General features: G+C 37.3%; 1 protein-coding gene across 29 annotated transcripts in view; it reads right to left on the reverse strand.

Annotated features, from left to right (window-relative positions):
* ZBTB20 (zinc finger and BTB domain containing 20) overlaps positions 1 to 27716 on the reverse strand; it is an 877267-nt gene that overhangs the window by 667831 nt on the left and 181720 nt on the right. For all 29 annotated transcript variants that reach the window (XM_070072152.1, XM_070072132.1, XM_070072154.1 and 26 more), the window contains exon 2: positions 16619 to 16671. The gene's annotated coding sequence lies outside the window, so the exon portion shown is untranslated. The remainder of the gene's footprint in view (positions 1 to 16618; positions 16672 to 27716) is intronic.

Consider the following 27716-nt stretch of genomic DNA (forward strand, 5'->3'; position numbering starts at 1 on the left):
GAGCAGGCTCAGCTGAGCTAGGTCTCCTGTGAAGCAGGTTGTCAGTCAGCAGGCAAGGATTCATATCTGTGATTATTTAGCCTATTTTTTGTAGTAATTATCCAGAGTTTGTTTTGCTGGGGCTGGCATCACTCTGTATCTTCCCTTTTAAAAAATTTAGACTTTTCTTTCCTTTTTATACAATAAATTTACATGTTTACAGTCTCTGGATCCCTCCTATGTTTTATTTATGAATGTAGCCCTTCTTGATGGTAACTTTAATGTGAAAGAAATAGTAATTAATGTCCCAATCTGCTACGATAATCCCTTTGCACACTCTCTGCAGAGGAGTTTAAGGTAAGTAACAGTTTACAGTCAATATTAGGTTTAATTATGCTTAATGAGAGTTAGTGTCTCTGTTTACTAACTGCATTTAGGTGTGTGGATCCTAGATGAGTTTTCCCCTGGCCTCATTCTGATTTGTTAATCATGCCACAGTGTACTGTATATTCCATGCTTATATCTTTAAAGGTACTTCTGGCTAATGAGGCAAGGGACACACCCGTTTCAGCTGGAGACACCCGTTTCAGAGGAGACACCATTCAATGATTGAGTACAATCTTAACACAACCACATCTTTCTTTGGGAAGGGAGCTATGATTTTATACTACTTTCCAAACAGATCCATTTAAGAGGCTAATTATTGTCCAAATTCCAGATTCTGCATAAGTCTACACACATAAAAACTGTTTCAAACTAAGCATAATCATCAATGGTGGGTATTATAAAATTACAGAATTTTAAAAAAAAAATTATTTTAAAGGCATTTAAAGCAGAAAGAGAGAGACAGAGAGAGGGAGAGAGATCTTCTAACTGCTGGTTTACTCCTCAAATGGCTATAATGGCCGGAGCTGGGCTGATCCAAAGCCAGGAGCCAGGAGTTTCCTGGGTCTCCCATGTGGGTGCAGGGGCACAAGCATTTGCTCATCCCAGGTGCACTAGCAGAGAGCCGGATCTGAAGTGGAGCTGCAGGGCCTCATGTTGGCGCCCATATGGGACGCTGGCATTGCAGGCAGCAGTTTAACCCACTACACCACAATGCCAATCCCCAAACTGTAGAATATTAAGTACTTTTAAGACATTCTATATTCAGCTTTCAGTGTTATGCTTTCAAATACTAGGCTTTAAACTACTTTGACAAGTCAATGGTATCATCCCTTTTTTGCCTAAAAAATAGCTTTTAGCTTAAAATTGTATTGAACTTTACTGCAGACATAGGACAAAATTTTGTTTCTTTGATCTAAATGTAAGGACTTCTCAATATATCATGGGATCTTTGAAATTTGAACATATTCAGAGGCTTAGAAAAATTCTATTTAATTTTCAGAAGTTATATAGACCTCATACTTGTTTGGTAAAGATATCTCTTCACATTTTCTCAGTCCTCATTTATTTAAAAGCTAATACAATGTTGTCATGCAGCCAGCTAAGCCACAGGCATCCCACTTTGGAGTGTGGGTTCGAGTCCCCGCTGTTCCACTTGCATTCCAGCTTCCTGGTAATGCTTCTGAGAAAGCAACTGAAGAAGACACAAATGCCTGTGCCCCTGCCACCCATGTGGAAGACCAGGATGCAGATCCTGGCTCCTCACTTTGACCTGGCCCAGACCTGACTGCTGCACCATTGGAGGAGTGAATCAGCCTATGGAATATCCCCACCTGTGTTTGTGTGTATGTGTGTGTCTGTGTGTCTTCTTTCTCTGCTTTTGTGCTTTTCAAGTAAATAAATAACTAACTCTTGTCCAAATAAGGCTAATACAGGATGCCATTGGAAATTCTTATTTTGGTCCCAATCCATTTTTTGGGTAACATTTCTCCCTCACTTCTCTTCTCTGAGCACATTGTTTCTACACACTACTTGCTATTTTTTTTTTTTTTTTGACAGGCAGAGTGGACAGTGAGAGAGAGAGACAGAGAGAGAAAGGTCTTCCTTTTGCCGTTGGTTCACCCTCCAATGGCCGCCGCTGCAGCCGGCGCACCGTGCTGATCTGATGGCAGGAGCCAGGAGCCAGGTGCTTTTCCTGGTCTCCCATGGGGTGCAGGGCCCAAGCACCTGGGCCATCCTCCACTGCACTCCCTGGCCATAGCAGAGAGCTGGCCTGGAAGAGGGGCAACCGGGACAGAATCCGGCGCCCCAACCGGGACTAGAACCCGGTGTGCCGGCGCCGCAAGGCGGAGGATTAGCCTAGTGAGCCACGGCGCCGGCTTTTTTTTTTTTTTTTTTTTTTTTTTTACTACTTGCTATTTTTTAAGCTCACTATGTGCAGCCGTGCTTTCTGTCTTTGCTCTTAGCATTCAGTAAACCTGCTCTGGCCTTCATATGACCCAAAATATATATATCTTATTTCACTAGTAGAGACCTTGTTTACCACTAAAATAGAATCAATAGATATTTTCTCAATGTTTCCTAACATTTACTCACATGAATGTTACACTTACCATACTGAATCCCAGTTTTGCTTTTTTTTAAGATTTTATTTATTTTTGAGATTTAGAGTTATCAACAGTGAGAGGGAGAGACAGACACAGAGGTCTTCCTTCCGTTGGTTCACTCCCCAGATGGCCGCAACAGCCGGAGATATGCAGATCTGAAGCCAGGAGCCAGATGCTTCTTCCTGGTCTTCCACGTGGGTGCAGGGGCCCAAGCACTTGGGCCTTCTTCTACTGCTTTCCAGGCCACAGGAAAGAGCTGGACTGGAAGTGCAGCAGCCAGGACTAGAACCGGCACCCATATGGGATGTCGGTGCCACAGGCGGAGGATTAACCTACAGTGCCATGGCGCCGGCCCCATGAGTCCCAGTTTTTACTCAGGTCCTTGTTTTTCTAGATAATACACTTTTTGAGGGAGGGACATATGCCTTATTTATGTACTTAGCTCAGACCAGGTACTCAATAAATGTTTGCTACAATGATTAAACAATGGATGGATTTGGAAAAGCTACATTAGCAATCGTACACAAAAATTATTCCACAAAAATAGCAAAAAGATGTTGACTCAATATCTGATTTATAGGTTTGCATAATTGTTTTATGAAAATGAAACAGCAAAACATGCCAAAACCTATGGGATATAACAAAAAGCAGAATAAACAGAGAAGTTTATATCAATAAGAAAAAATAGAAGGGTTTCAAATAAAGAACCTAATAATGCAACTAAAGGAATTAGAGAAGCAAGAACAGCCAAACCTAAAACTAAGAGAAGGAAAAATTAACAATGATCAAAACAGAAATAAGTGAAACAGACACACGCACACAAACACATACATATAAATAAATCATCAATTTAAAATATCAGGTTTTCTGAAAAGATAAATTCAACCAAATTTTAGTTAGCCTAAGGAAAAAAAGAGAAAAGACACACACAAATAAAATTATAGATAAAAATGAAGACATTACAACCAATATCACAAAAGTATCAATGAACATTAGGAAGTATTATGAACAAATATATACCAAAAAATTAAAAAGCCAGAAAAAGTAGATGAATTTATGGACACATGACATACTAAAATTGAAGACAGAAAAACTGATCAGACCAATTATGAATAACCACAGAGAATCAGTAAAAATATTTCCAAAAAAGAAAATCCAGGACTAGACAGCCTCACGGCTGAAATTTTTTTAAACTTTTTTTTAATAAATATAAATTTCAAAAGTACAACTTTTGGATAATAGTGGTTTTCCCCCCATAACCTCCCTCCCACCACTAACCATCCCATATCCCACTCCCTTTCCCATCCTATTCTTCATCAAGATTAATTTTCAATTACCTTTATATACAGAAGATCAACTTAGTAGATACTAAGTAAAGATTTCAACAGTTTGCACCCACACAGATACACAAAGTATAAAGTACTGTTTGAATAGTAGTTTTACCATTAATTCACATAGTACAGCACATTAAGGACAGAGATCCTACTTGGGAAGTAAGTACACAGTGACTCCCATTGTTGATTTAATAATTGACACTCTAATTTATGACGTCAGTAATCACCCAAGGCTCTCGTCATGAGCTGTCAAGGCTATGGAAGCCTCTTGAGTTTATAAACTCCGACCTTATTTAGACAAGGCCATAGTCAAAGTGGAAGTTCTCTCCTCCCTTCAGAGAAAGGTACCCACTTCTTTGATGGCCCATTCTTTCCACTGGGATCTCACTCACAGAGATCTTTCATTTAGGTAATTTTTTTTTTTTTTTTTTTTTTTTTTTTTTGCCACAGTGTCTTGGCTTTCCATGTTCATGGCTGAATATTACCAAAATGTTAAAAGAACCAGCATCCATTCTCAAACTATTCCAAAAAGGTGAAAAGGAAGGAACCCTTCTGAACTAATTTTATGAAGCCAGAATTAGCCTGAAACCAAATCCAGACGGGGACATAGCAAAAAAAAGAAGCAAATTACAGACCAATATCCCTGAAGAAACAGAATATAATGGTACATCAGAAAGATCACACACCAGACCAAGAGTGATTTATCCCTGGGATGCAAGGGTAGCACAATGTATGCAAATTAATAAAATGTAAAAGCATATTAGCAGAAAGTAGGCTAATAATGATTTAATTATCATCTTGGATGGTATAACCTCCAAATTCCTTATATCCTCAAAAAATCAGGTAGAAAAGGAACATATCTCAATATAATAAAGGCCACAGCTGCCAAACCCATATCCAACATCATAATGAACTGGGAAAAGCTGAAAATATTTCCCTTAATATCTGGTATATGAAAAGAATACTCACTTTAATCAATCTTATTCAACCTAATGCTGGATATTTTAACCAGACAATTCAACAATAGAAATAAATAAAAGAATTCAGATATGAAAGGAGGAAGTTTACCCCTCTTTGAAGAGCACATGATTTTCAATATATGAAACCCTAAATATTCCATGAAAAAACTGCCAGAACTAATACATTTAAGAAAAAAAATCTGTGGATTGTATAAATCAAAAAACAAAAATCAGAAGCAATCTTATAACCCAATAATGAACTTATAGTCAAATAATTAAAGCAATGTCATTCACAATGGCCACAAAAGAAAACTCTAGGAATACAGTCTCTACAATGAGAATTATAAAATGCTGATGAAATAAACACACATATATATAAAAATAAAAAGCATCTCATGCTCATGGATTGCAAAAAGTAACATTGTTAAAATGTCCATATTGCCCAGAGAGATTTACAGATTCAATACAGTCCTCATCAAAATACTAATGGTATTCTTCACAGAACTAAAAAAAAAAGTAACAAAAAGTCTCAAAATTAAAATAGAATCACAAAGATCCTGAGGAGCCAAAGTAATCTTGAGCAAGATGAACAAGGCAAGACAGGCAGGTTAAGTCACTGCTTACAATGCTGGTATCGAATCCCAGTGCTCAGCTTCTGATTCAGCTTCCTGTTAATGTGCCTGGGAGAGCAGCAGATGATGGCCTAAGTACTAGGGCCCTTACCATGCATGTGGGAAACTAGGATGGAGTTCTGGCTCCCGGCTTTGCCCTGATCCAGACCTGTAGTGGCTATGAGCTAAATTGCTTCCTACAATGTTGGCATCCCATATGAGCACAATTTTGATTCCAGGCTGTTCTGCTTCCAAACCAGCTCACTGCCAACGCACATAGGAAAGCAGCAGAAGATGGCCCAGTGCATCCATGTGGGAGACCTGGATGACGTTCCTGGCTCTTGCTTCATCTTTGCCCAACTATGGACACTGTGGCCATTTGGGGAGTGAACCAGCCAATGGAAGATGTCTTTATCTCTCCTGCACTCTCTCTGTAACTCTGCCTTTCAAATAAATAAAATAATTTTTTAAAAAACCCTGCAAAATTACAGTCACAAAAACAACATGTTCTGGGAGAAAACTTGACAGGCAAAGTAGATATACCATGGAATATAACAGAACTCAGAAATCAACACATATCTACAGCCAACTGATCTCTAACAAAAGTGCCAAAATCAAGCAGTGGTGGAAATGCAGTCTCCTCAGTAAATAATGCTGGAAAAATTGGGTATCCATCTGTAGAAGCACGTACCTATGTCTCTTCTCTCTCTCATCATATGCAAAAATCAACTAGAAACAGATCAAAGATCTAAATGTAAGTTCTGAAACCATGAAACCATGACAAAGCACTGGAAGACATCAGTGTAGGCTATGATTTTTTTTTAGGTCAGATTCAAACTACAGGAAGTAAAAACAAAAATATAAAAATAGGATTCTTTCAAGCTAAGAAGCTTCTGCACAGAAAAGGAAATTATCAACAGACAAAGGAGACAACGTACAGAATGGGGCAAGTCCGATTGAGCATGTGCCAAACTGTACATCTCCTCCCTCTCTTATTCCCACTCTTATATTTAACAGAGGTCACTTTTCAGTTAAATTTAAACACCTAAGAATAACTGTGTGTTAATTACAGAGTTCAACCAATAGTATTAAGTAGGACAAAAAAAAATACTAAAAGGGATAAAGTATTAAGTTGTTCATCGACAGTCAGGACAAGGGCTGATCAAGTCACTTTTTTCTCATAGTGTCCATTTCACTTCAACAGGTTTCCTTTTTGGTGCTCGGTCAGTTGTCACTGATCAAGACAACTGACCGAGCACCAAAAAGAAAAAATCCTTAATACCATTGTCAGGAAAATGCAAATCAAAACCTTAATGAGACAATATCTAACCCCAATTAGAATGGCGATAATCAAAAACACAAGAAATAACAATACTGGAATAGATGTGGAGAAAGGAGAACTATTACAGAATGCTGGTGGAATTGTAAATTAGTACAGCCAGGGGCCGGCGCCGTGGCGCAGTAGGTTAATCCTCTGCCTGCAGTGCTGGCATCTCACATGGACACCGGTTCTAGTCCCGGTTGCTCCACTTCCAATCCAGCTCTCTGCTATTGCCTGGGAGAGCAGTAGAAGATGGCCCAAGTTCTTGGGCCCCTGCACCCACATGGAAGACCAGGAGGAGGCGCATGGTTCCTGGCTTCGGATTGGCACAGCTCCAGCCACTGCGACCATGTGGAGAGTGAACCAGTGGATGGAAGACCTTTCTCTCCCTCTCATTGTCTGTAACTCTACCTCTCAAATAAAATAAATAAAATTTTTAAAAATATTAGAACAGCCATTATGGAAAATAGTGTGATCTAAAAAAAAAACCACTATAAATGTGACATAGCAATTCTACTTCTGGGTATATGATTATCACTATTCTAATTTAGCACTGAAAGACAAGTATCACATGTTCAAATATTTGTAAACCAAACAAATTAATTTCATGGAAATAAAGAGTAGAATAGAATGGGACTGGCACTGTGGCACATTAGACAAAGTTGCCACCTGTGATGTCAGTATCCTATATAGGCACCAGTTCTTGTCCTGGCTGTTCCACTTCCAGTCCAGCTCCCTGCTAAGGCAACTTAAGAAGCTGCAGAAGATGGTCTGAGTACTTGGGCCCCTGCACCCATTTGGGAGATCTGGATGAAGCTTTTGCCTCTTGGCTTCAGCCTGGCCCCAGCCCTGGTCATTATAGCATTTAGGGAATGAACCAAGGGATGGAAGATCGATCTCTCTCTCTTTCTCTCTCTCTCTCTCTCTTTCCCTCTCTGTCTCTCTGTAACTCTGCTTTTTTTTTTTTTCTTTTTCTTTAGAGAGAGAGAGAGAAAGGTCTTCCTTCCATTGGTTCATCCCCCAAATGGCCGCCACGGCCTATCTGAAGCCAGGAGCCAGGTGCTTCCCCCAGGTTTCCCATGTGAGTGCAGGGCCCAAGCACTTGGGCCATCCTCCACTGCACTCCCAGGCCACAGCAGAGAGCTGAACTGGAAGAGGAGCAACCGGGACAGAATCTGGCGCCCTGACTGGGACTAGAACCCGGAGTGCTGGCACCGCAGGCGGAGGATTAGCCCAGTGAGCCCTGGTGCCAGTCACTCTGCTTTTCAAATAAGTAAATACATCTTTTAAACAAACAAAAAAAAGAGTAGAATAGGGTTTGTCAGAGGCTGGGAAGGGTACCAGGAGGGGAAGACCAAAAAAAAATTGGTTATCGGATACAAAAATCAGGTTGGAAAGGAAAAATGCATTTTTGTGTACTATAGCACAGCGGTGTAACCATATATATGAGTAATTTATGTTAATATCTACAAAAAAAGGATCTTTAATGTTCCTAACTGCCTGGCTATGCCCTGGATATTATTGGCTTTTGGGGACTAGAGCAGTAGTTGCAAACTTTCTCTTATCTCTCCTCTCTCTTTCTCTTTCTGCCTCTCAAATAAATAAAATAATAGCAATAATAATAAAATGACATCACAATCCTAACTATAACATCAAGAGATAGCTCTATTTCCATTTTCCTGTATTGGTGAGTATACTTAGACTCTGAGAAGTAGAGTAACTGGCCCCAATTCACACTAAGTAGTTAATCCTAGACTGAAAGACAGTTTTAACTATGAATACAATACTATTTCCAGTATGGAGAATATAAAACATACATGTTGAATGAGGAATACAATACTATTTCCAGTATGGAGAATATAAAACATGTTGAATAAGGAATAGATCACAAATAAATATCAAGAACCTCCAAATTTATGTCAGTGATTTAAAGACATTAATCACTTCAAGCTCTAGGGTTAACTAGGTAATTCCAAATCTAAAACTAAAATTAATCCTATGAAGTGGAATGTATTTTATAATACACTCAAATATATAAGGCAAATATTTTTCATAAAGGAAAATAATATGAGCTATACTCTTCATCCTGAGAAGAGTCCCTTTCCTTAAGAATTCATCACTTTCAGTATTGTTACCCAAATTATTAATGTTTTGTTATGAAACATATCATGCTAGAAAATGACACACCATTCCTAGAGAAAATTTTGAGCAAAAAAAGCTAACCACTTTGGAAATGACTGAAAAGGGGGTGGTTATGTACCTTTAAGAAAATTATCCAGATGTTTTAAAGTATTTATCTTTCCAAATATTTTAGATTTAATTCTGTGACTTTAGCAACAAAGAATACAGTTTTGCAAAAAAATGAGAAAAACTGTTTTAGAAGTGCAGAAATCATCTAAATATTATTAGCTTTTTATTAAATAGCAACAGAAAACTATGTACTGTGAGTTATTTTCAGCTATAAGTGTATCTTCTTTTTATCCAATAAAATACACACTAAATTCCTCCATCTCAAATACTGATGATATCAGCAGAGTGCTGACACATCTGGATGTCTTTCTGAGCTTACCTAAACTGACCTTTCTGCTATATTCTTTCCCTTGCAGGACCTTTAGCTGTGTATATTTGCAAAAACCACTTGAGTTGTTTACATTCTCCCACACCATGCTACTTCAAATGGTCTTCCGAACTTTCAAACATTGGACTTTCTTTGGTACCTACTTTTGTCTCTATGCTCAAGAAAAAGAAGAGGGGAAACCTCGGTTCAAATGGTCATAAAGCCTCTTTAACTTTGGTAAACGTGTTTAAAAAGTTGATCTCATACCAATACCAGAATTACATAAAATAAACATGCTCTTAGTGTTAAATCACAGATAAGAATATAAAAATCTCTATAGATAATCAGTCTTAATGCAGTAATATTCATGTGCATAAATGCATTTGAAAATAGCATGCATATGTATGCCATCTATTTGTTATGTTTAAATGTACATATCATATTTACATGTTAAAGATATGTATGCACTTAAATTTAAAGATATTAACTTTAAATATAAATATAAAGAGTTAAAGATATATATGCACTTACATTTCAGCACTTACTTCTGAAAGTTAAAGGGAAAATACTTAAATGTTTTCACAACATAAATCCTAACAGAAATGAAATGTCCTTTAAAAAGTATAATTAATGGCAGTTGTGTCAAAACAAGGACCAAATGGTCATACTTTATAATTCATAGTTTAAGAGGTCATAGCTCAAATTATTACTTTATAAAACTGATTATCTGTGAGTAATCTGACAAATCCATCTAATATACACTGAATGCACATAAAATATTTTTGAGTAAAAGGAATGTATGTCCAAGTGGACAGCTGATGAAGGCAATAGGCTTTTTACTGACGAAGGCTGAAGTCCAGCATAATGACTTGGAATGCCTTTGAATGAGCATACAGACTGGAAGACCAAACAGAACACACATCCAAAAGACAGCAGAACGAACAATCTGACCAGCAGACAGAACTATTCCCAATGAAAGGAACTAAATAGTCATTTCCATCACCTGCTCTCACTTACCATTCCTACAACTCATACTTTATTACTAAAAAATAATTAGGAGAGATGATTTTCTGCAATTTAAATAAAAATACTAGCAATCCCCATGACATTTCATCTGAGATTCAAAAATATCTATGGGTCATTTATATAATACAAAGTAGGCTAGGTTTACAAAGCTGTTTTTTTTAAAGATTTTATTTATTTATTTATTTGACAGGTAGAGTTACAGAGTGAGAGGCAGAGACAGAGAGAAAGGTCTTCCTTTCATTGATTCACTCCCTAAATGGCCACAATGGCTGGAGCTATGCTGATACGAAGCCAGGATCCAAGAATTTCTTCTGGGTCTCCCATGCGAGTGCAGGGGCCCAAAGACTTGGGACTTTTTTTTTTTTTTTTTTTTTTTTTAACAGGCAGAGTGGACAGTGAGAGAGAGAGAGAGAGAGAGAGAGAGAGACAGAGAGAAAGGTCTTCCTTTGCCGTTGGTTCACCCCCCCATTGGCCATTGCGGCCTAGACACTGTGCTGATCCGAAGCCAGGAGCCAGGTGCTTCCTCCTGGTCTCCCATGCCGGTGCAGGGCCCAAGCACTTGGGCCCTCCTCCACTGTACTCCCGGGCCACAGCAGAGAGCTGGACTGGAAGAGGAGCAACTGGGACAGAATCCAGTGCCCTGACCGGGACTAGAACCCAGTGTGCCAGCGCCGCAGGTGGAGGATTAGACTATTGAGCCGCGGCGCCAGCCAACTTGGGCCATCTTCTACTGCTTCCCCAGGCCACAAAGAGAGCTGGATTGGAAGAGGAAAAGCTGGGACTAGAACCGGCACCCATATGGGATGTTGGTGCCACAGGCAGAGGATTAACCCACTGCATCACGTCACTGGTCCCACAAAGCTGTTTTCTTTATGACTCACCTTGGAAGCAAATATTACTTCATATGTCTTCATTCCAAAGCTGCCTTCCCCTTACAACATAAACTGAGATAATTTGGCCTCTCCACAGTTCTTAAATATAGAGTAATCCACTATTAAGAAAGCTGCCTTCGAAGATAATTCCTCTACTTAGAACAAATTCTCTTACTCAAGCAAGAATTAAGAAGGTCAGCAACTCTATGTTGGGATATTTATTTACATGTTTAAGATACATTTATGGGGCTGGTGCTGTGGCACAGTAGGTTAATCCTCTGCCTGTGGCACCGACATGCAAATGGGCGCCAGTTCTAGTCCCAGCAGCTCCACTTCCAGTCCAGCTCTCTGCTGTGGCCTGGGAAAGCAGTAGCAAATGGCCCAAGTGCTTGGGCCCCTGCACCTGCTTGGGAGACATGGAAAATTCCCCTAGCTCCTGGCTTCAGATCGGCGCAGCTCCGGCCACTGCATCCAATTGGGGAGTGAATCAGCGGATGGAAGACCTTTCTCCTTCCACCTCTCCTTCTCTCTCTGTGTAACTCTGACTTTCAAATAAATAAATGTCTTTTAAAAAAAAAAAAGATGCATCTATTAGTCTACAAGCTCCATAAGAGTAAGAACTATGTCTCCTGTTTTTAACAGTTACATCCAAGGTTTCAAAGTTCCTGGCACAAGGTTACATTCAATACCTATTTGCTGGAGAATGGAAAGAAGCGATGCAGGGAAGGAAGGTGTGGGTGGCTACAATTAGCCCATCTCCTTTAGCATTATTTGTGTTACTGTGGAGAGAAAAATTTTTTTAAAAACTACAAGCTAATATATTTACCTAACCACCTATTCATGGATCCATTCTATCTATACCAGATACCAAGAAGACTTAAAAAATGTTTACAGAAGTGCGTTGTTACAAGATAAAATAAATTAAAATGCATGAAAAGTGAAAACAACAGAAAGTAGAATGGCAAACAAAATACTTACACATGTATACTCATGAAGAGAGTTATACAAAAGAGAATTTGTTCTAGAATTTCTCCAATTTAGATTAATCTTATTACAACAACAGTTATTATATGCTCATTATCACAAAACAGTAAATAAGTACTAACTAGTTCTTTGACTAGCTTCACCTGGTAGCAAATATTACATAATCAGATACCTTATTATTGTAAGTCAAGCAGTCTTTTGGATGAGACAAATATTCAATTACAAGAAGTTTGCCAACTATGTTGTAACAGTAAAAATATAGATCTGTTTAAGAGAAAAAAGCAGGAATCCTCTCTGAACCAGCAAAAAAGCTTACATGGCAATTGCTTTACTTTGATGCCACTATATCAGTTACAGAGATTTTCATGGTACCTGTGAAACCTCTTGACTCTTGATGCATAGGAAATACACCTTCTCAGTCCTTACTAGTACAACAAATGAGATCTGCACACTTAAATGACAATCAAGTATGAAATACATTTTAAAAAAATTCTTTTCCATAAGACTGAGAGCTTAATTCTGATTCTAGTTAGCCTAGTAAATGCTTCTGTCATTCTGTTGGGCCAGCCCACACATACTGGGCTCTTGATAGGTCCTGGGCTCGACCATCTGGACCTTTATTTACTTAATTCTTTTTAATACTGACAAGTGTATTAGTAACACTTCCTTGATCACTGGTAAATATAAAGCTACTACACAACTAAGATTTTTTTCTGATTCTGAAAGTCACTAATTAGTTGTGGATAGGGTGAGGGAGTATTTCAAAGATACATTGAGCAGAACTATAAGAAATAATCAAATTCTCAAAAAGAAAGCATGTTAATTTACTTTCAACATCATTAGAGGAATAAAAAACATCTTACAATCACTAATGAATGTAAAACAGAGATCTGGGTATTTGGGGGAACAGTAGACAGCAAGGAAGAATAAATGCAACATTTGTCTAAGAATCACAAATCCCCTACATATTTTTAGACAATGTTCATGCTTTTTCTTGATCGTTTGATTGCTCTATCATGTTTCATGAGCATGTTTCATTCAGTTAATAAACACGGGTTCCCAAAGGAAACAAATAAGGTATATAATTCCTATTTTCAAAAACAGATTATTTTACTGTTACTCAAATTATGCATTAGATAAAGTTAGAAGCTGCAATAATCTTTTCAAGCCAGAAAGGTCTCAATTACTTGAGATTATAGAATAAAATATAGTCTTAAAAAAGCGAATGTAGTTTCCTAAGGTGCTAAAAACTCATTTAGAAAGATGATATGGTCTAATTATACATATTGAAACTTGGAATTTATATATTTTAAGTCCATTATAAAACATACGTATTTTCAGGGTTTTTTTCCTCTGTTGGATGTGAGATCATCTAACACTAATTCTCCTTAGGATTTAGATTTTTTAAAGAGTATTGGCAGATTGTTATGTGTATTAATTCAAGCATCAAATTTAAAATATAATAACTGAACTCTCTGAAACTAAAGGTTCTGTGCAAAGCTGAAACCACTGTCCTCATTTGTAGGACCAAATAATCTAATACCAAGCAAAAGCCTCTTAGAGATCATTTTGGGTTTCCATTTCAACTTTCTCCATATGAATTTAGAAGAAAAGGTGAGGTTCTCCTACAATACTTACCCCAAGCAGATGAGAATCTCCACTAAACACTAGAATATCAACTAAAAACTTATAACATGTAGATTGTGGAGTAATTAGTAATTCCTTAATAAAATCTTGTTACCTCATGAAAAAAAGTTAATTGGTTTATATGCATAAGTAAACTGATAAAAGGATGAAGAATAAGCAGGAGGAAAAAACACACTTTGTAATATGTAATTTAAAAACTGTCAAAGGCACAGGCATGTCTTATTTACTGGTATATGAAAGAAGTAGAATGGATGCTTCTGCATACAAATAAATGCAGGTGCTGAGACATAATAGAAGCTCATGTTACAATGGAACTTAAACTTCTCTGGGCAGTGATCAGCTATGATGGAACTGAGGCAGTTACAATGCAGTGATTAACCGGCTAAGAGGGCTATTATTCATGGCAGGTATGTAAGCAGTCAGGGCAGCGATGTTGGTGGCCTCTTCTCATCAAGCAGCTTTGCCAGTACAGACTGGATGCCTGGAACCAGGCAAAACACAAAAACAATAAAACCTAGAGCCAGCTAAAGACAGATTCAACACAATCCATCTCCAATTTTAAATATTACTGGAAATCTACGCTGAAGAATATTTTCCCTTGGGACTGGCATACATTGTGTTCTCAGATGTTGACTGATACTTACCTCTATTCATCTTAGTATGCAGAGCAATATGCCTGAAACACTTATCTAAAAATTCCCAGAATATTACAGAACAATGTGATTCTAACATTTATTGGCAAAAATTTCAGTTGATAGGTATAACCACCATGTCATTATATGAACAGATGGTCAAAGTGAGTCCATTTCACTGACAGTATTTTATGTGTTTTTTTTTTTTTATACTGAACAACCAAATGAAATAAAAGCACAACACAGAAGAGGTTATTGTGCCTTCTCTAATTTGCTTAGCAGTCTTACCTGTGAAATGTGAAAATAAGGAAACAGCACAGACTATAATACTACTAAGTACTATTTCCTTATAACTTTTAATCAAATACTTAAGTATTCATATTCAAAAATCCTGATATTTGAGAAAATGGAAACAATATTTTCATTTTTCGATTTCATGATCTCCAGTAAAAAGAATAAAAGTCCTATGTCTCATTTTTAAGTCTTTCGACCTAACCAACAGTTTATAAGTAAAAAGCAAGTTATTCATCTTATTTGAATTCAGGTCTTTTAATGATAACTCAGGAAAAAATGTATGTTTACAAAGCAAATTCCCATATTAAAATGTATCTTCCTTTGAAAGTCTATGCTCTCTCTGCATATATATTGTTTTTAGTGAAAATTTTTAAATGTAAAAGTTGAAGTGTTCATAATCAAATTAACAATCTACCTGGCAGATATTCAATACTAAATTTTACACCATGAGATTTCTTGAAACACACACACACATTGCTAACTGATTTGTTAGTTTGGTAACTTCATCACGATAACCTCCCCAAAATATACCTTAGCTTTATTTTGTTAAGATAAAAATAATATTGCGGGGCATATTAGAGATAAAATTGTGTATGTATTTTAAAATATAATAGCAGCTATCAAATGCAATGGCAGAAAACTGCTGAAAATTATATTAACATGCATCTATACGTACGGCTGTGGAAACTTAGGTGTGAAAGGAATTCTGCTTATCTACCTTCAGAAACAGCTGGTGAAATATGAGGTTTAAGTGTACATCTTTAGTACCTCTGTACCTTAAAATATTGTCGCGTATTAATTTTTCATCAAGTTGTCATTTTCTCTGACATTTGGTTTTATTAATCAAGGCATTTATCATTAATTTGTAGAAAATACCGTAATTAAGCCAAATAAAATAAAATCCTTAAAAGGTTAAAATTAGAAAGCAGGTGAATTAGAACTTTGACATTACCCTGTTGACATACAGGAGCTTTTTGGAAGTATGGGAATCAAGTTTTTTCAATGAGTTTGGTGCCTCAATCTTGGGACTGACTGGTTTAAAAAAAAAGTTATAAAGATTTTGATTTAAAGATCTCTGACAGTTTTGACATTCAGGTGAAAGTACTGCTGCTGCATTTGGAACAATTTGCATATCCCACTGCTAAACGGAATGTTTGAGGTGTGCACTGGTGTAAAGAAATTAAAAACAAGCTATCATACATGCTTAAGTGTACGTATTCACAAAACTGATGGCTGGATCGTACCACCCCATCCCCCTCCAATGTAATCTGTGATTTACTCTTCTATAATAAATTACCCCACCATGTTATTCTCGCTGGAAGATCTAACCATGCATGTAAGAAGCAAATTACAGCCCCTTCTTGTCTAAGAAACCTCCTTCAATCCCTATGAGCTCTTTGTACACAATGCAGCAACACAATTCTATTGTAAACTTCTTGCCTAATGTGCTGGACTTCTGACTATCAGCAGCCATTAAATCTCATCAGAACAGTTTTGTTGTCCCCAACAAATGCATTGTTATCTCTTACAGTTCATTGTAAACCTCCCCCTGAGAAGACACAGGTAGTGAGTTTTCAGCTTTGAACCAATCTGTATCCTTAAGGAAAGGGTAACATAAAAATAAGAAGAGTTTCAAAGTAATTTTAAAAGGAGGAACAAAATACATTCTCATAGAGAAGGGTGAAGGTGTATAGAAATACTAAATTAGGCTGAAATATTCTGAGATGACATAAGGCATCTTCTTTTTTGACTTATACTTTCAGATTATTATTTCACAGATATAGAAAAAGGTATTCAATGTGTTAAAGGGCAAAAAATGAATGACCTGAGTTAGTAAACTGAAGATCTTAAATATCATAAGACACTTCAAGAAGATAAAATTAATTCAAGTAAACATCATTGGACATTACCTTCAGCCTTCAGAGTCTCACAGTATAATTCTTAACACTTCTTTTTTGTATAGCTGTAAAAGAGAAATACTTAAAATAACCAATCTGCCAAGGAAACATTTGCTTCTTTATGTTATCTTTAAGACTGTCCAGGAGAGCTAGGTAGCTGAATTGTATATGTCAATTAAATCTGTAGTTTAAAAAAGAAAAACAAAAGCTAAAACACTCAGGTATGTATGTGCAATGCAAATAGGCATTAAAATATGGCACAAATGTTCAATCTAATCCACTGTGTGTACAATTATAATCAGGATGGGTAACAGAGTATTTATTATATTATTAGAAACTTTCCCAATTTATACTAATAAAGGTATTTACATTCATATTTTCATGTTTAAAAATTAATATCAAATAGTCTTCAACCCTTTTATTATTTATTCTTAATTAACAGAGACCTTGCAAAGATCTAAGATCTAAGATGTATAGCATTGGTAAGCACTATTGAGTTAGGAAGTATATTAAGACATAGGCTCTATCCTCAAAATAGTAGAAAAGAGTGGACATACTTGTATAGTCTTAGACAACTCAAAGGAAACAAAATGAGTGGAAAGAAAAAAGGAAACAGAGAGTAACATTTAGTATAGTTTGAACTTGTGTATAGAAACCATTAGTAGGGGCATACCTAGATTTAGAGGCAGGGATACCAAACAAATGCATGAGTCACTTTTAAGTTTTTAGCATCCAAATATATTTGCCATGATAGAAACAAAGCTGAGACTAGGACCTCCTGTACAGTAGACAGGATGTTGAGTTGCCGTTAAAGACAATTTGGTGATGGTGATAATAAAAAGATTTGAAATAATTCTCATTAAAAAATTGAGTTTGATGTTATATGACCTCAGAAAGTGATCTCTCTAAATTTGCTATGAAATCTCAATGATAACCTTGATGTCATATTTACTAATAATATCCACAGAGATTTAGCTGTTCAAGTCTCCAAAGCAGTTTTACTAATGGAAGGGCAATACATAAACATAAGCTGATCCTATAAGCCAGTGCATCTACAGCAAAAAGACTCACATTATTTTTAAGTCTGAGGATTTTAATTGACTGGATATTTAATATGCACGTACAATGTTTTCACAGAGGGAAAACAAAGAAACAAAACAGCAAACCATATCAATAAAACAAAACAAATGGGAATTTAGGCTACTGATAGAAAATGGGATCCAGAATAGGAAGATGACAGTCCTGTAATAACCAGGGCACTAATGATGGATAAACAGAGGATGAGTAGGAATGGAAAGGAAAACATGTGAGGATTACAGAGATAAGATGGGAACGGACATTTCTGAGAAAACTAACACCATTATATGCTATTTTATAAACTTTGGATTTATTTATTCTCTATCTTCCACCATTAAGATGGAAAAAAGCAGACAGGCAAGTACTTTTTTTGTTGTTTTATTTTTGTTTTTTAAACCATGTAATCTATTTCCATGAATGGTGCCTGCAACCCAAAGAAATCAATGATTATTTATAGAATGAAAAAATGACCTGACCAACATATAAAACAGAAAGTGAGTTGGCACCACTTACAGATAAAGAAATTGAGGCTTTAAGAAGTTATATGTTACAAATATATCATACTAACAGGGGAAGCAGGCTGTGGGGTATATGGCTACTCTTTGTACTACTTCACAATTTTTGTTTTGCAAGTTTAAAAGTATTCTGAAATAAAAGTGTATATATATATATACAGACACATATATATGACATAAAAGTGTGTGTGTATATTCTTCAGGGTGACAAGACAAAGCCCAGGAATACTAAACATTTTCTATCTAAAGTGAGGTAATTTTATTTTTTAAATATTTACTTATTTGGAGCCTGGCACAGTGGGTTAAGCCACTGTGTGCAGTGCCAGCATCTCATAGGGGCGCTGATTCAAGTCCCAGATGCTCCAATTCAGAACCAGCTCCCCGCTAATGCGCCTGGAAAAGCAGTGGAAGATGGCACCAAGGGCTTGGGCCCCTGCACCAATGACAAAGAGCGGGGTTAGATGAGGCTGAAGCCAGGAACCAGGAGTTTCCTTTCGGTCTTTCACAGCAGTGCAGGGGCCCAAGCACTTGGGCCATCTTCCATCACTTTCCAAGGAGCATTAGCAGGGAGCTGGATCTGAAGTGGAGCAGCTAAGACTCAAACTGTTGCCCAGATGGGATGCCGGCACTGCATCCTGCTAAGCCACAGCAGTGGCCCCTAGGTAACTTTAAAGACAGTTTTGGTGAAAATAAAACATGTTTTTAAAGTTGAAAATAAAATATTACATATTATATTAAATTCAACTTTGCCTTTTTGTGACTCAAACTCCTACAGTTCATTACTTATTTTTTTTCAGCCAATATTGATTCTGGCAGGGGAAACAAACAAGTAAATAAATTATTAGACTTACAATATCATATACTTTGTGCCATGAGTCATAGGTAAGCAAAACTAGGCAAAGGCATTGAGAGTTACATGAACTAATATTTTAGATAGGTTTGGACAGGGAAGTTTCTCAGAGGAGGTGACAAGTAGATGAAACCTGGATGAAGTGGGAAGTGAGTAAAAATTTAAAAACAAAAAAAAACCTCAGGGACTATCTGGGTTAAAAAGGATTAAATGAGGTAAGGCATATTACTTTGCTTAGTATAATGCAAGCACACAACAACTGCACTCAATAAATCTTATTTTATTATATTATTATTTTATAAATTGTGGATTTCCCCACTAGATTAAACATTTGTCAGAAGTAGTCATTTTTATCTTCCCTAAAGTTCCTTGAATTGTGCCTTGCAAAATCTTAATGAACATTTACAGAACTGAAAAACAACTGACATAATTATCAGTTGGTTAAGTAGAAGAAGTAAACAGACTACATAGATATGAAGAAGCCACCATTCTTCCCAAGGGCCTGAATCAGTCTAAATCTGATAAATCAATGCCACAAAATAATCAATCTTTCTTACATTAAAAAGCAAGGAAAACATAAACAGCTATAGTTTTAAAGCACAGATTATAAAATAATAGGAAAGACTCATAACAAATAAAACACTCAATATTAGGACGCTACATTGAGCATTTCTTTCTTTCTTTCTTTCTTTTATTTAATGAGCATAAATTTCCGAAGTACAGCTTATGGATTACAATAGCTTCCTCTCCCCTGTAACTTCCCTCCCACCCACAACACTCCCCTCTCCCACTCCCTCTCCCCTTCCCCTTCACATCAAGATCTTAAGTGTTGAAAATTAACTGAAATGTGATCCCTGTTGAACATGGTGGTGGGAATGGGAGAGGGAAGAGATGTATAATTTGGGACATGCTCAGGCTGACTTGCCCCAAGTGGTGGAGTTGGAAGCCTACCAGGGGATTCCAATTCAATCCCATCGAGGTGGCATGTACCAATGCCATCTCACTGTTCCAGGTGATCAGTTTCAGTTCACAGTTGGTCATGGTGAAGGGACTGGGAGTCAAAGGGAGCACATAGACAAGTCTAGTACCTGCTAACGCTAACTGATGGAGTAAATAAAGGGGAGAGTGATCCAACATGGGAAGTGAGATACTCAGCAGACTCATAGAATGGCAGATGTCCTAACTAGCACTCTGGCCTCAGAATCAGCCCTAAAGGCATTCGGATCTGGCTGAAAAGCCCATGAGAGTATTTCAGGCATGGAAAGCCAAGACACTCTGGCAAAAGATCTCTGCGAGTGAGATCCCAGTGGAAAGAACAGGTCTTCAAAGAAGGAGGTACCTTTCTCTGAAGGGAGGAGAGAACCTCCACTTTGACTATGACCTTGTCTAAACAAGATAAGAGTCGGAGAACTCAGAGGGCTTCCATAGCCTTGGAAACTCATGACCGGAGCATAGGGAGACTACTGATGCCATAGACAGGAGTGTCAATTGGTAAAGTCAACAACAGGAGTCACTGTGCACTTACTCCTCATGTAGGATCTCTATCCTTAATGTGCTGTACATTGAGATTTAATGCTATAACGAGTACTCAAACAATATATTTCACTTTGTGTTTCTATGGGGGTGCAAACTGTTGAAATCCTTACTTAATGCATACTAAACTGATCCTCTGTAAAAAAAAAAAAAAAAATTATCAATTCCCAACTTGACTCTCACTGGGATTAAACATGACAATAGGTCTGCTCTGATTTCATCATCATTTAAAAAATCATGTATTATTTTTCACTTTATGTTTCTGTGTGGGAGCAAACTGTTGAAATCCCTACTTAATGTATACTAAGCTTATCTTCTGTATATTAAGATAATCGAAAATGAATCTTGATGTGAATGGAAGGGGAGAGGGAGTGTGAAAGGGGAGGGTTGTGGGTGGGAGGGACGGTATGGGGGGAAGCCATTGTAATCCATAAGTCGTACTTTGGAAATTTATATGCATTAAATAAAAGTTTAAAAAAAAAAGATTAATTTTCAATTATCTTTATATACAGAAGATCAATTTAGCGTATATTAAGTAAAGATTTTCACATTTTGTTCCCACACAGAAACACAAAGTGTAAAATACTATTTGAGTACTAGGTATAGCATTAATTAAACACCTAAGAGTAATTGTGTATTAATTACAGAGTTCAACCAATAGTTTTAAGTAGAATATAAAATGCAACTTTTGTATTGTTGTGGCTTCCCCCCACAACCTCCCTCCCTCCCGTGGTCCTCCCCTCACCCACTCCCTCTCCCATCCCGCCCTTCATCATGTTTCATTTTCAATTACCTTCATATACTGAAGATCAACTTAGTATATACTAAGCAGGGATTTCAACAGGTTGCACTCACACAACCGAACCAGATATAGGGTATTGTTCGACTAGTAGTGTTGTTTTTAAGGACAGAGATCCTGCGTCGGGAGCATGAACCCAGTGACTCCCGTTATTGATTTAACAATTGGCACTCTTATTTATTAGAGCATTTCTTTTCAAGTAGTGTCTGCCTCCATTAGGTAGCCCTGTTTTCCTAGCACAAGGATTCTGCTACACAGGTATCTAATTCTTTTATGTATTCTTACTACAAGCACAGGGATCGGTTTATAGCAAACATTCAAAATATCTTGGTTTAACTGAATCGTACTAAAATTGTCTTTAATAGCTCCAATGAGTAAAAGTTCAAAACAACCAAGAGATCAACAAAACTTAAAATTAAATTTCAACCAAAAAATTATTAAGGGTTAGGTCTCAGCCCCAAAGGAAAGATAGAGAAAATGGTGGGTTTTGACCAAAATTGAAATATAAATGCCTGTATGATACTGGCTTTGGAATAAACAGATCAATAGAACAGGCCAGAGTAAGTACAATAGTATTTCCAAAATGTGGAGACAACTGACTGATCATAGGGCAAAAAATAAATTCTGTCCCCTACCTCTTACCAGGCACCAAAATATAATTATGAGTGATATATCTGAATATAACAAGTAAAACAGTGAAATCACTCTAAGAAAATATAAGAGGATACTTCCCAAAGTTCATTGAGAAACTGAATTAAAGATTAGTTTATTTTAGTATAAAACTTTTGAAAATCGTCAATGTTTCTTCATAATGTGCTTTTTGAAGAATCCTTTTATGTATATATAATTTTCTAAATTTCAAGGTGAGATGACTGTTTTGGCACTTACATAGTTGATGAAGCATAACAAAGACTTATGAATTTTATTACTTAAGATTTTAAAAAATGCATAGGTCAAAAATATGATTGATACTTTAATTTGGTGCAAAATAATTTTTAAATCCATGCATATTTTATACATGCATTTATTTTTTTTTCAAATTTTATTTAATAAATATAAATTTCCAAAGTACAACTTTTGAACTATAGTGGCTTTTCCCCCAATAACTTCCCTCCCACCCAAACCATCCCATCTCCCACTCCCTCTCCCATCCCATTCTTCATCAAGATTCATTTTCAATTATCTTTATATAAAAGAAGATGAACTTAGTATACACAAAGTATAGAGTATTGTTTGAGTAGTAGTTTTTTTTTTTTTTTTTTTTTTTTTGACAGGCAGAGTGGACAGTGAGAGAGAGAGACAGAGAGAAAGGTCTTCCTTTGCCGTTGGTTCATCCTCCAATGGCCGCCGCGGCCAGCGTGCTGCGACCGGCGCACCGCGCTGATCCGATGGCAGGAGCCAGGAGCCAGGTGCTTTTCCTGGTCTCCCATGGGGTGCAGGGCCCAAGCACCTGGGCCATCCTCCACTGCACTCCCTGGCCACAGCAGAGAGCTGGCCTGGAAGAGGGGCAACCGGGACAGAATCCGGCGCCCCAACCGGGACTAGAACCCGGTGTGCCGGTGCTGCTAGGTGGAGGATTAGCCTAGTGAGCCGCGGCGCCGGCCTTGAGTAGTAGTTTTAACCGTTAATTGGCATAGTACAACACATTAAAGACAGAGGTCCTACATGGGGAGCAGGTGCACAGTGACTCCCGTTGTTGATTTAACAACTGACACTCTTATTTATGACGTCAGTAATCATCCGAGGCTCTTGTCATGAGCTGCCAAGGCTATGGAGGCCCCTTGAGTTCACCAATTCATAGAATGCCCTAAACAGCATTCTGGCCTCAGAATCAGCCCTTAAGGCATTTGGATCTGGCTAAAAAACCTATGAGTTTCGCAGGCATGGATAGTCAAGACACTGTGGCAAAAAGAAAATGACCTAAATGAAAGATATTTGTGAGTGAGATCCCAGCGGAAAGAACAGGCCATCAAAGAAAGAGGTACCTTTCTCTGAAGGGAGGAGAGAACTTCTACTTTGAATATGACCTTGTCAAAATAAGATCTCTTTCCTTTTTTTAAGGCAGCTTCTGGGGAGAAGCAAGTATCTTGTTCACTTTTTTTTTAAGACTTATTTGTTTATTATTTGAAAGGCAGAGTTACAGAGAGGCAGAGGCAGAGAGAGAGAGACAGGTCCTCCATTCTCTGATTCACTCCCCATATGGCCACAATGGCCCAAGCTGGGCCTATGAGAAGCCAGGAGCTGGCACTTCAAGGACTTTGCAAATTAATATTATTTCATAGTATTTTAGCTTATTACTTCAGATTATTATATTTTCCTGAATTTTAGATAATTTCATATATACTTAATATTAAAATATTTATACATGTATTTTTTCTTTAAAATATAACTCACAATTATTTTTGTGTAGTTTCTTCATATATTTTACTCATTTAAAATATAATATTTGATTTATTTAAAAAGAATTTTAAGCTTTTGAGCATCAACACATTAAAAATATTCATCTTCAACAGTCAGGGTGAGGGCTGATCAAGTCACCGTTTCTCATAGTGTTCATTTCACTTTAACAGGTTTCCTTTTTGGTGCTCAGTTAGTTGTCACCTATCAAGGAGAACAAGTGGTATTTGTGCCTTTGGGATTGGCTTATTTCACTCAGCATAATGTTTTCCAAATTCCTAACAGGGATCACTTTTCAGTTAAAATTTAAACGGTGACTTGATCAGCCCTCACCCTGTTGATGAGCAACTTGATATGTTATCCCTCTTAGTATTTTTTTGTTTGTTCTATTTAATACTTTTGGTTGAATACTGTAATCAATACACAATTCTTCTTAAGTGTTGAAACTTAACTGAACAGTGATCACTGTTAAATATAAGAGTGGGAATAAGAGAGGGAAGAGATGTGCAATTCGGGACATGCTCAAGCTGACTTACCTCAAACGGTAGAGTTAGAAACATACCAGGGGATTCCAATTCAATCCCATCAAGGTGGCATGTACCAATGCCATCTCACTAGTCCCAGTGATCAATTTCTGTTCACAATTGATCATAATGATAGGACTAAGAACCAAAGGGATCACATAAACAAGAATAGTGTCTGCAAATACTAGCTGATAGAATAAAAAAGGGAGAGAACGATCCAACATGGGAAGTGAGATACACAGCAGACCCATAGAATGGCAGATGTCCTAAACAGCACTCTGGCCTCAGAATCAGCCCTTAAGGCATGTGGATCCAGCTGAAAAGCCCATGAGAGCATTTCAGGCATGGAAAGCCAAGACACTCTGGGGGAAAAAAAAAAAAAAAAAAAAAAAAAAAAAAAAAACCACAACAACAACAAAACAAAACAAAAAAAAACAACTAAATGAAAGATCTCCGCAAGTGAGATCCCAGTGGAAAGAACGGGTCATCAAAGAAGGAGGTACCTTTCTCTGAAGGGAGGAAAGAACTTCCACTTTGACCATGGCCTTGTCTAAAAATGATCAGAGTCAGTGAACTCAGGGGGCTTCCATAGCCTAGGCAGCTCATGACAAGAGCCTAGGGTGATTACTGATGCCATAAACAAGAGTGTCAGTTTGTTAAGTCAACAACAGGAGTCACTGTGCACTTACTCCTCATGTAGGATCTCTGTCCTTAGTGTGCTGTACATTGAGATTTAATGCTATAACTAGTACTCAAACAGTATTTTTCACTTTATGTTTCTGTGTGGGAGCAAACTGTTGAAATCTTTACTTAATGTACGCTAAACTGATCTTCTGTATATAAAGAGAATGGAAAATGTATCTTGATGTGAATGGAAGAGGAGAGGGAGTGGGAAAGGGGAGGGTTGCGGGTGGGAGGGACGTTATGGGGGGGAAGCCATTGTAATCCATATTCTGTACTTTGGAAATTTATATTCATTAAATAAAAGTTTAAAAAAATATTCATCTTTTTTGCTGATGGCCTCTTACCTTTTTTTAAAGATTCAAGGGGCCTTGAAAAAGTACATAGAAAATGCATATATGGGGGCTGGTGTTGTGGTGTAGCTGGTAAGGCCACCACCTGCAGTGGTGCCAGTTCCAATCCCGGCTGCTGCACTTCCAATCCAGCTCTCTGCTATGGCCTGAGAAAGCAGAAGATGGCCAAAGTCCTTGGGCCCCTCCTGCATATGTGTGGGAGACCTGGAAGAAATTCCTGGCTCCTTGTTTCAAATCAGTGCAGCTCTGGCTGTTGCAGCCATTTGGAGAGCGAACCAGTGAATGGAAATCCTCTCTCTCTCTCTGCCTTTGCATTTCTGTAGCTCTGCCTTTGAAATACATAAGTAAATCTTTAAAAAATAATTTGAGTACATAATATATATACACACTATGCATAATATTTGACTGTATGCATATATAAATATGGAATTGTATGCAATGGGATATGTATGTGTGAATTAAAAAATATATGTTACTATTAAGGACCTATACCAAATTCTTAGTTGCATTTATCTCAGATTAAGACTATGGAAGTTTTTTCCTTCTTAGTATTTCTAAATTTGCTACAGTAAACACTTCTGTTTTGCTTCTTCATGTACAGAAAATAAATATTTTAAAAGTTCAGTTTCATCTACTTGAAAGAGAAGGATAAAGAGACAGAGAGAAATCTTCCATATATTGCTTCACTCTCCAAATGCCTGCAATAGCCAGAACTGGGCCAGGCCAAAGCCCTAAGTCCAGAACTTCCTCTTGGATTTGCTTGTGGGTTAAAGGAATTCAAGTACTTGGACCATCAACTGTTGCCTCCTAAGATGCAGGATGTTGCATCTTAAGTGGAGCAGCTAGGACTTGTACCTGGTACTCTGATCTGGGATATTCAGTGTCCTAATGGGGGCTGAAACTTGCACCACAATGCCTACCCTGGTACAGAATATTTGAATTGATAAAAATTCAAATTAGAGTGTGAGAAACCTGACAGCAAATTCTTGAAGATTACTTTATGTTTAATCTTTAGAGAGGCAGCATGCTTTGAGATCAAAATTTCATTGCTCTGGTCCTAAGCACAATTTGTAGACCCTGTGCTTTGTAGTCCTCAGCTGCTACATAATTTTAATAAAAAGTGTCACTGAGTGGGGCCAGCACTATGGCGTAGTGGGCCAAGCCTCTGCCTGTAGTGCCAGTATCCCTTATGGACTCCAGTTCAAGTCCCAGCTGTTTCACCTCTGATCCAGCTCTCTGCTATGGTCTGGGAAAGCAGTAGAAGATGGCCCAAGTGCTTGGGCCCCTGCACCAGTGTGGGAGACCAGGGAGAAGCTCCAGCTCCTGGCTTTGTTTAGGCTCAGCTCTGGCTGTTGCATCCATTTGGGGAGTGAACCAGTCGACGGAAGACCTCTTTTTCTCTCTGCCTCTGCCTCTCTGTAACTATGCCTTTCAAATTAATAATTTTTTAAAAAGTGTCACTGATTTAAAATCTAATATCAGAAAACCAGGCCCTCTACTATTTTAAACTTTTACCTACTTATCAGAACTATGATTCACTTAATTTTTTAAATTTTTAAACAAATATTGAAATATTTATGGGCTACAGTATGACAGATGTTAATGAATATTGATCAAAAGAGAGTGATCAACATTTTCCTTTCTTTGACATTATTTTGTGATTGGAACTTAGAGCTTCTTTCATCTACTTGTTCATACAATATCTACTAAGTTATTGTCAACCATAGTTTCCCCACTATGCTGTGTAACACTAAGAACTTATTCCTTTCTTCCTTATTTGGGACCCATTATCCAAACACCCTATATCCATCCTAAGCCCTCCCAACCTCAAGTAATTACTGTTCTGTGTTGAAATTCATTTGTTTCTTTTTTTTTAATTTCAATTTCCACATAGGATGAATAACAAGTAGTATTTGTTTTTCCATGTCTGGCTTATTTGACTTAACATGATGATGTCTTCTAGTTCTACCCATTTTGCTTAGAATGATAGGTTTTCCTTCTTTTTTTTATGGATGAGTAGTGTTAGATTTTGAATACACATCATATTTTCTTTATCCATTCTTGTAATGATAAACACTTCAGTTAATTCATATCTTAGCTACTGTAAAGAGTGCAGTAATAAACATGGTGGAGTAGGTATCTCTTTGATAACTATGATTTCATGTCTTTTGGATATACACCCTATAGTGGGATTGATGGATCATATGGCAGTTGTATATATCTAGTTTCTTAAGAAATCTCCATATTGTTTTCCATACTGACAGTACTAATTTACATTCCCACCAACAGTGTGCAATCCACACACTCTCTAGAATTTATTACTTTTTGGTGTTTTTGTTTGCTTGTTTGGTAATAGTGGTGAGATGATATATCTCAATGTG

Source organism: Oryctolagus cuniculus, chromosome 4 (assembly GCF_964237555.1).
Source record: "Oryctolagus cuniculus chromosome 4, mOryCun1.1, whole genome shotgun sequence".
Lineage (NCBI taxonomy): Eukaryota > Metazoa > Chordata > Mammalia > Lagomorpha > Leporidae > Oryctolagus > Oryctolagus cuniculus.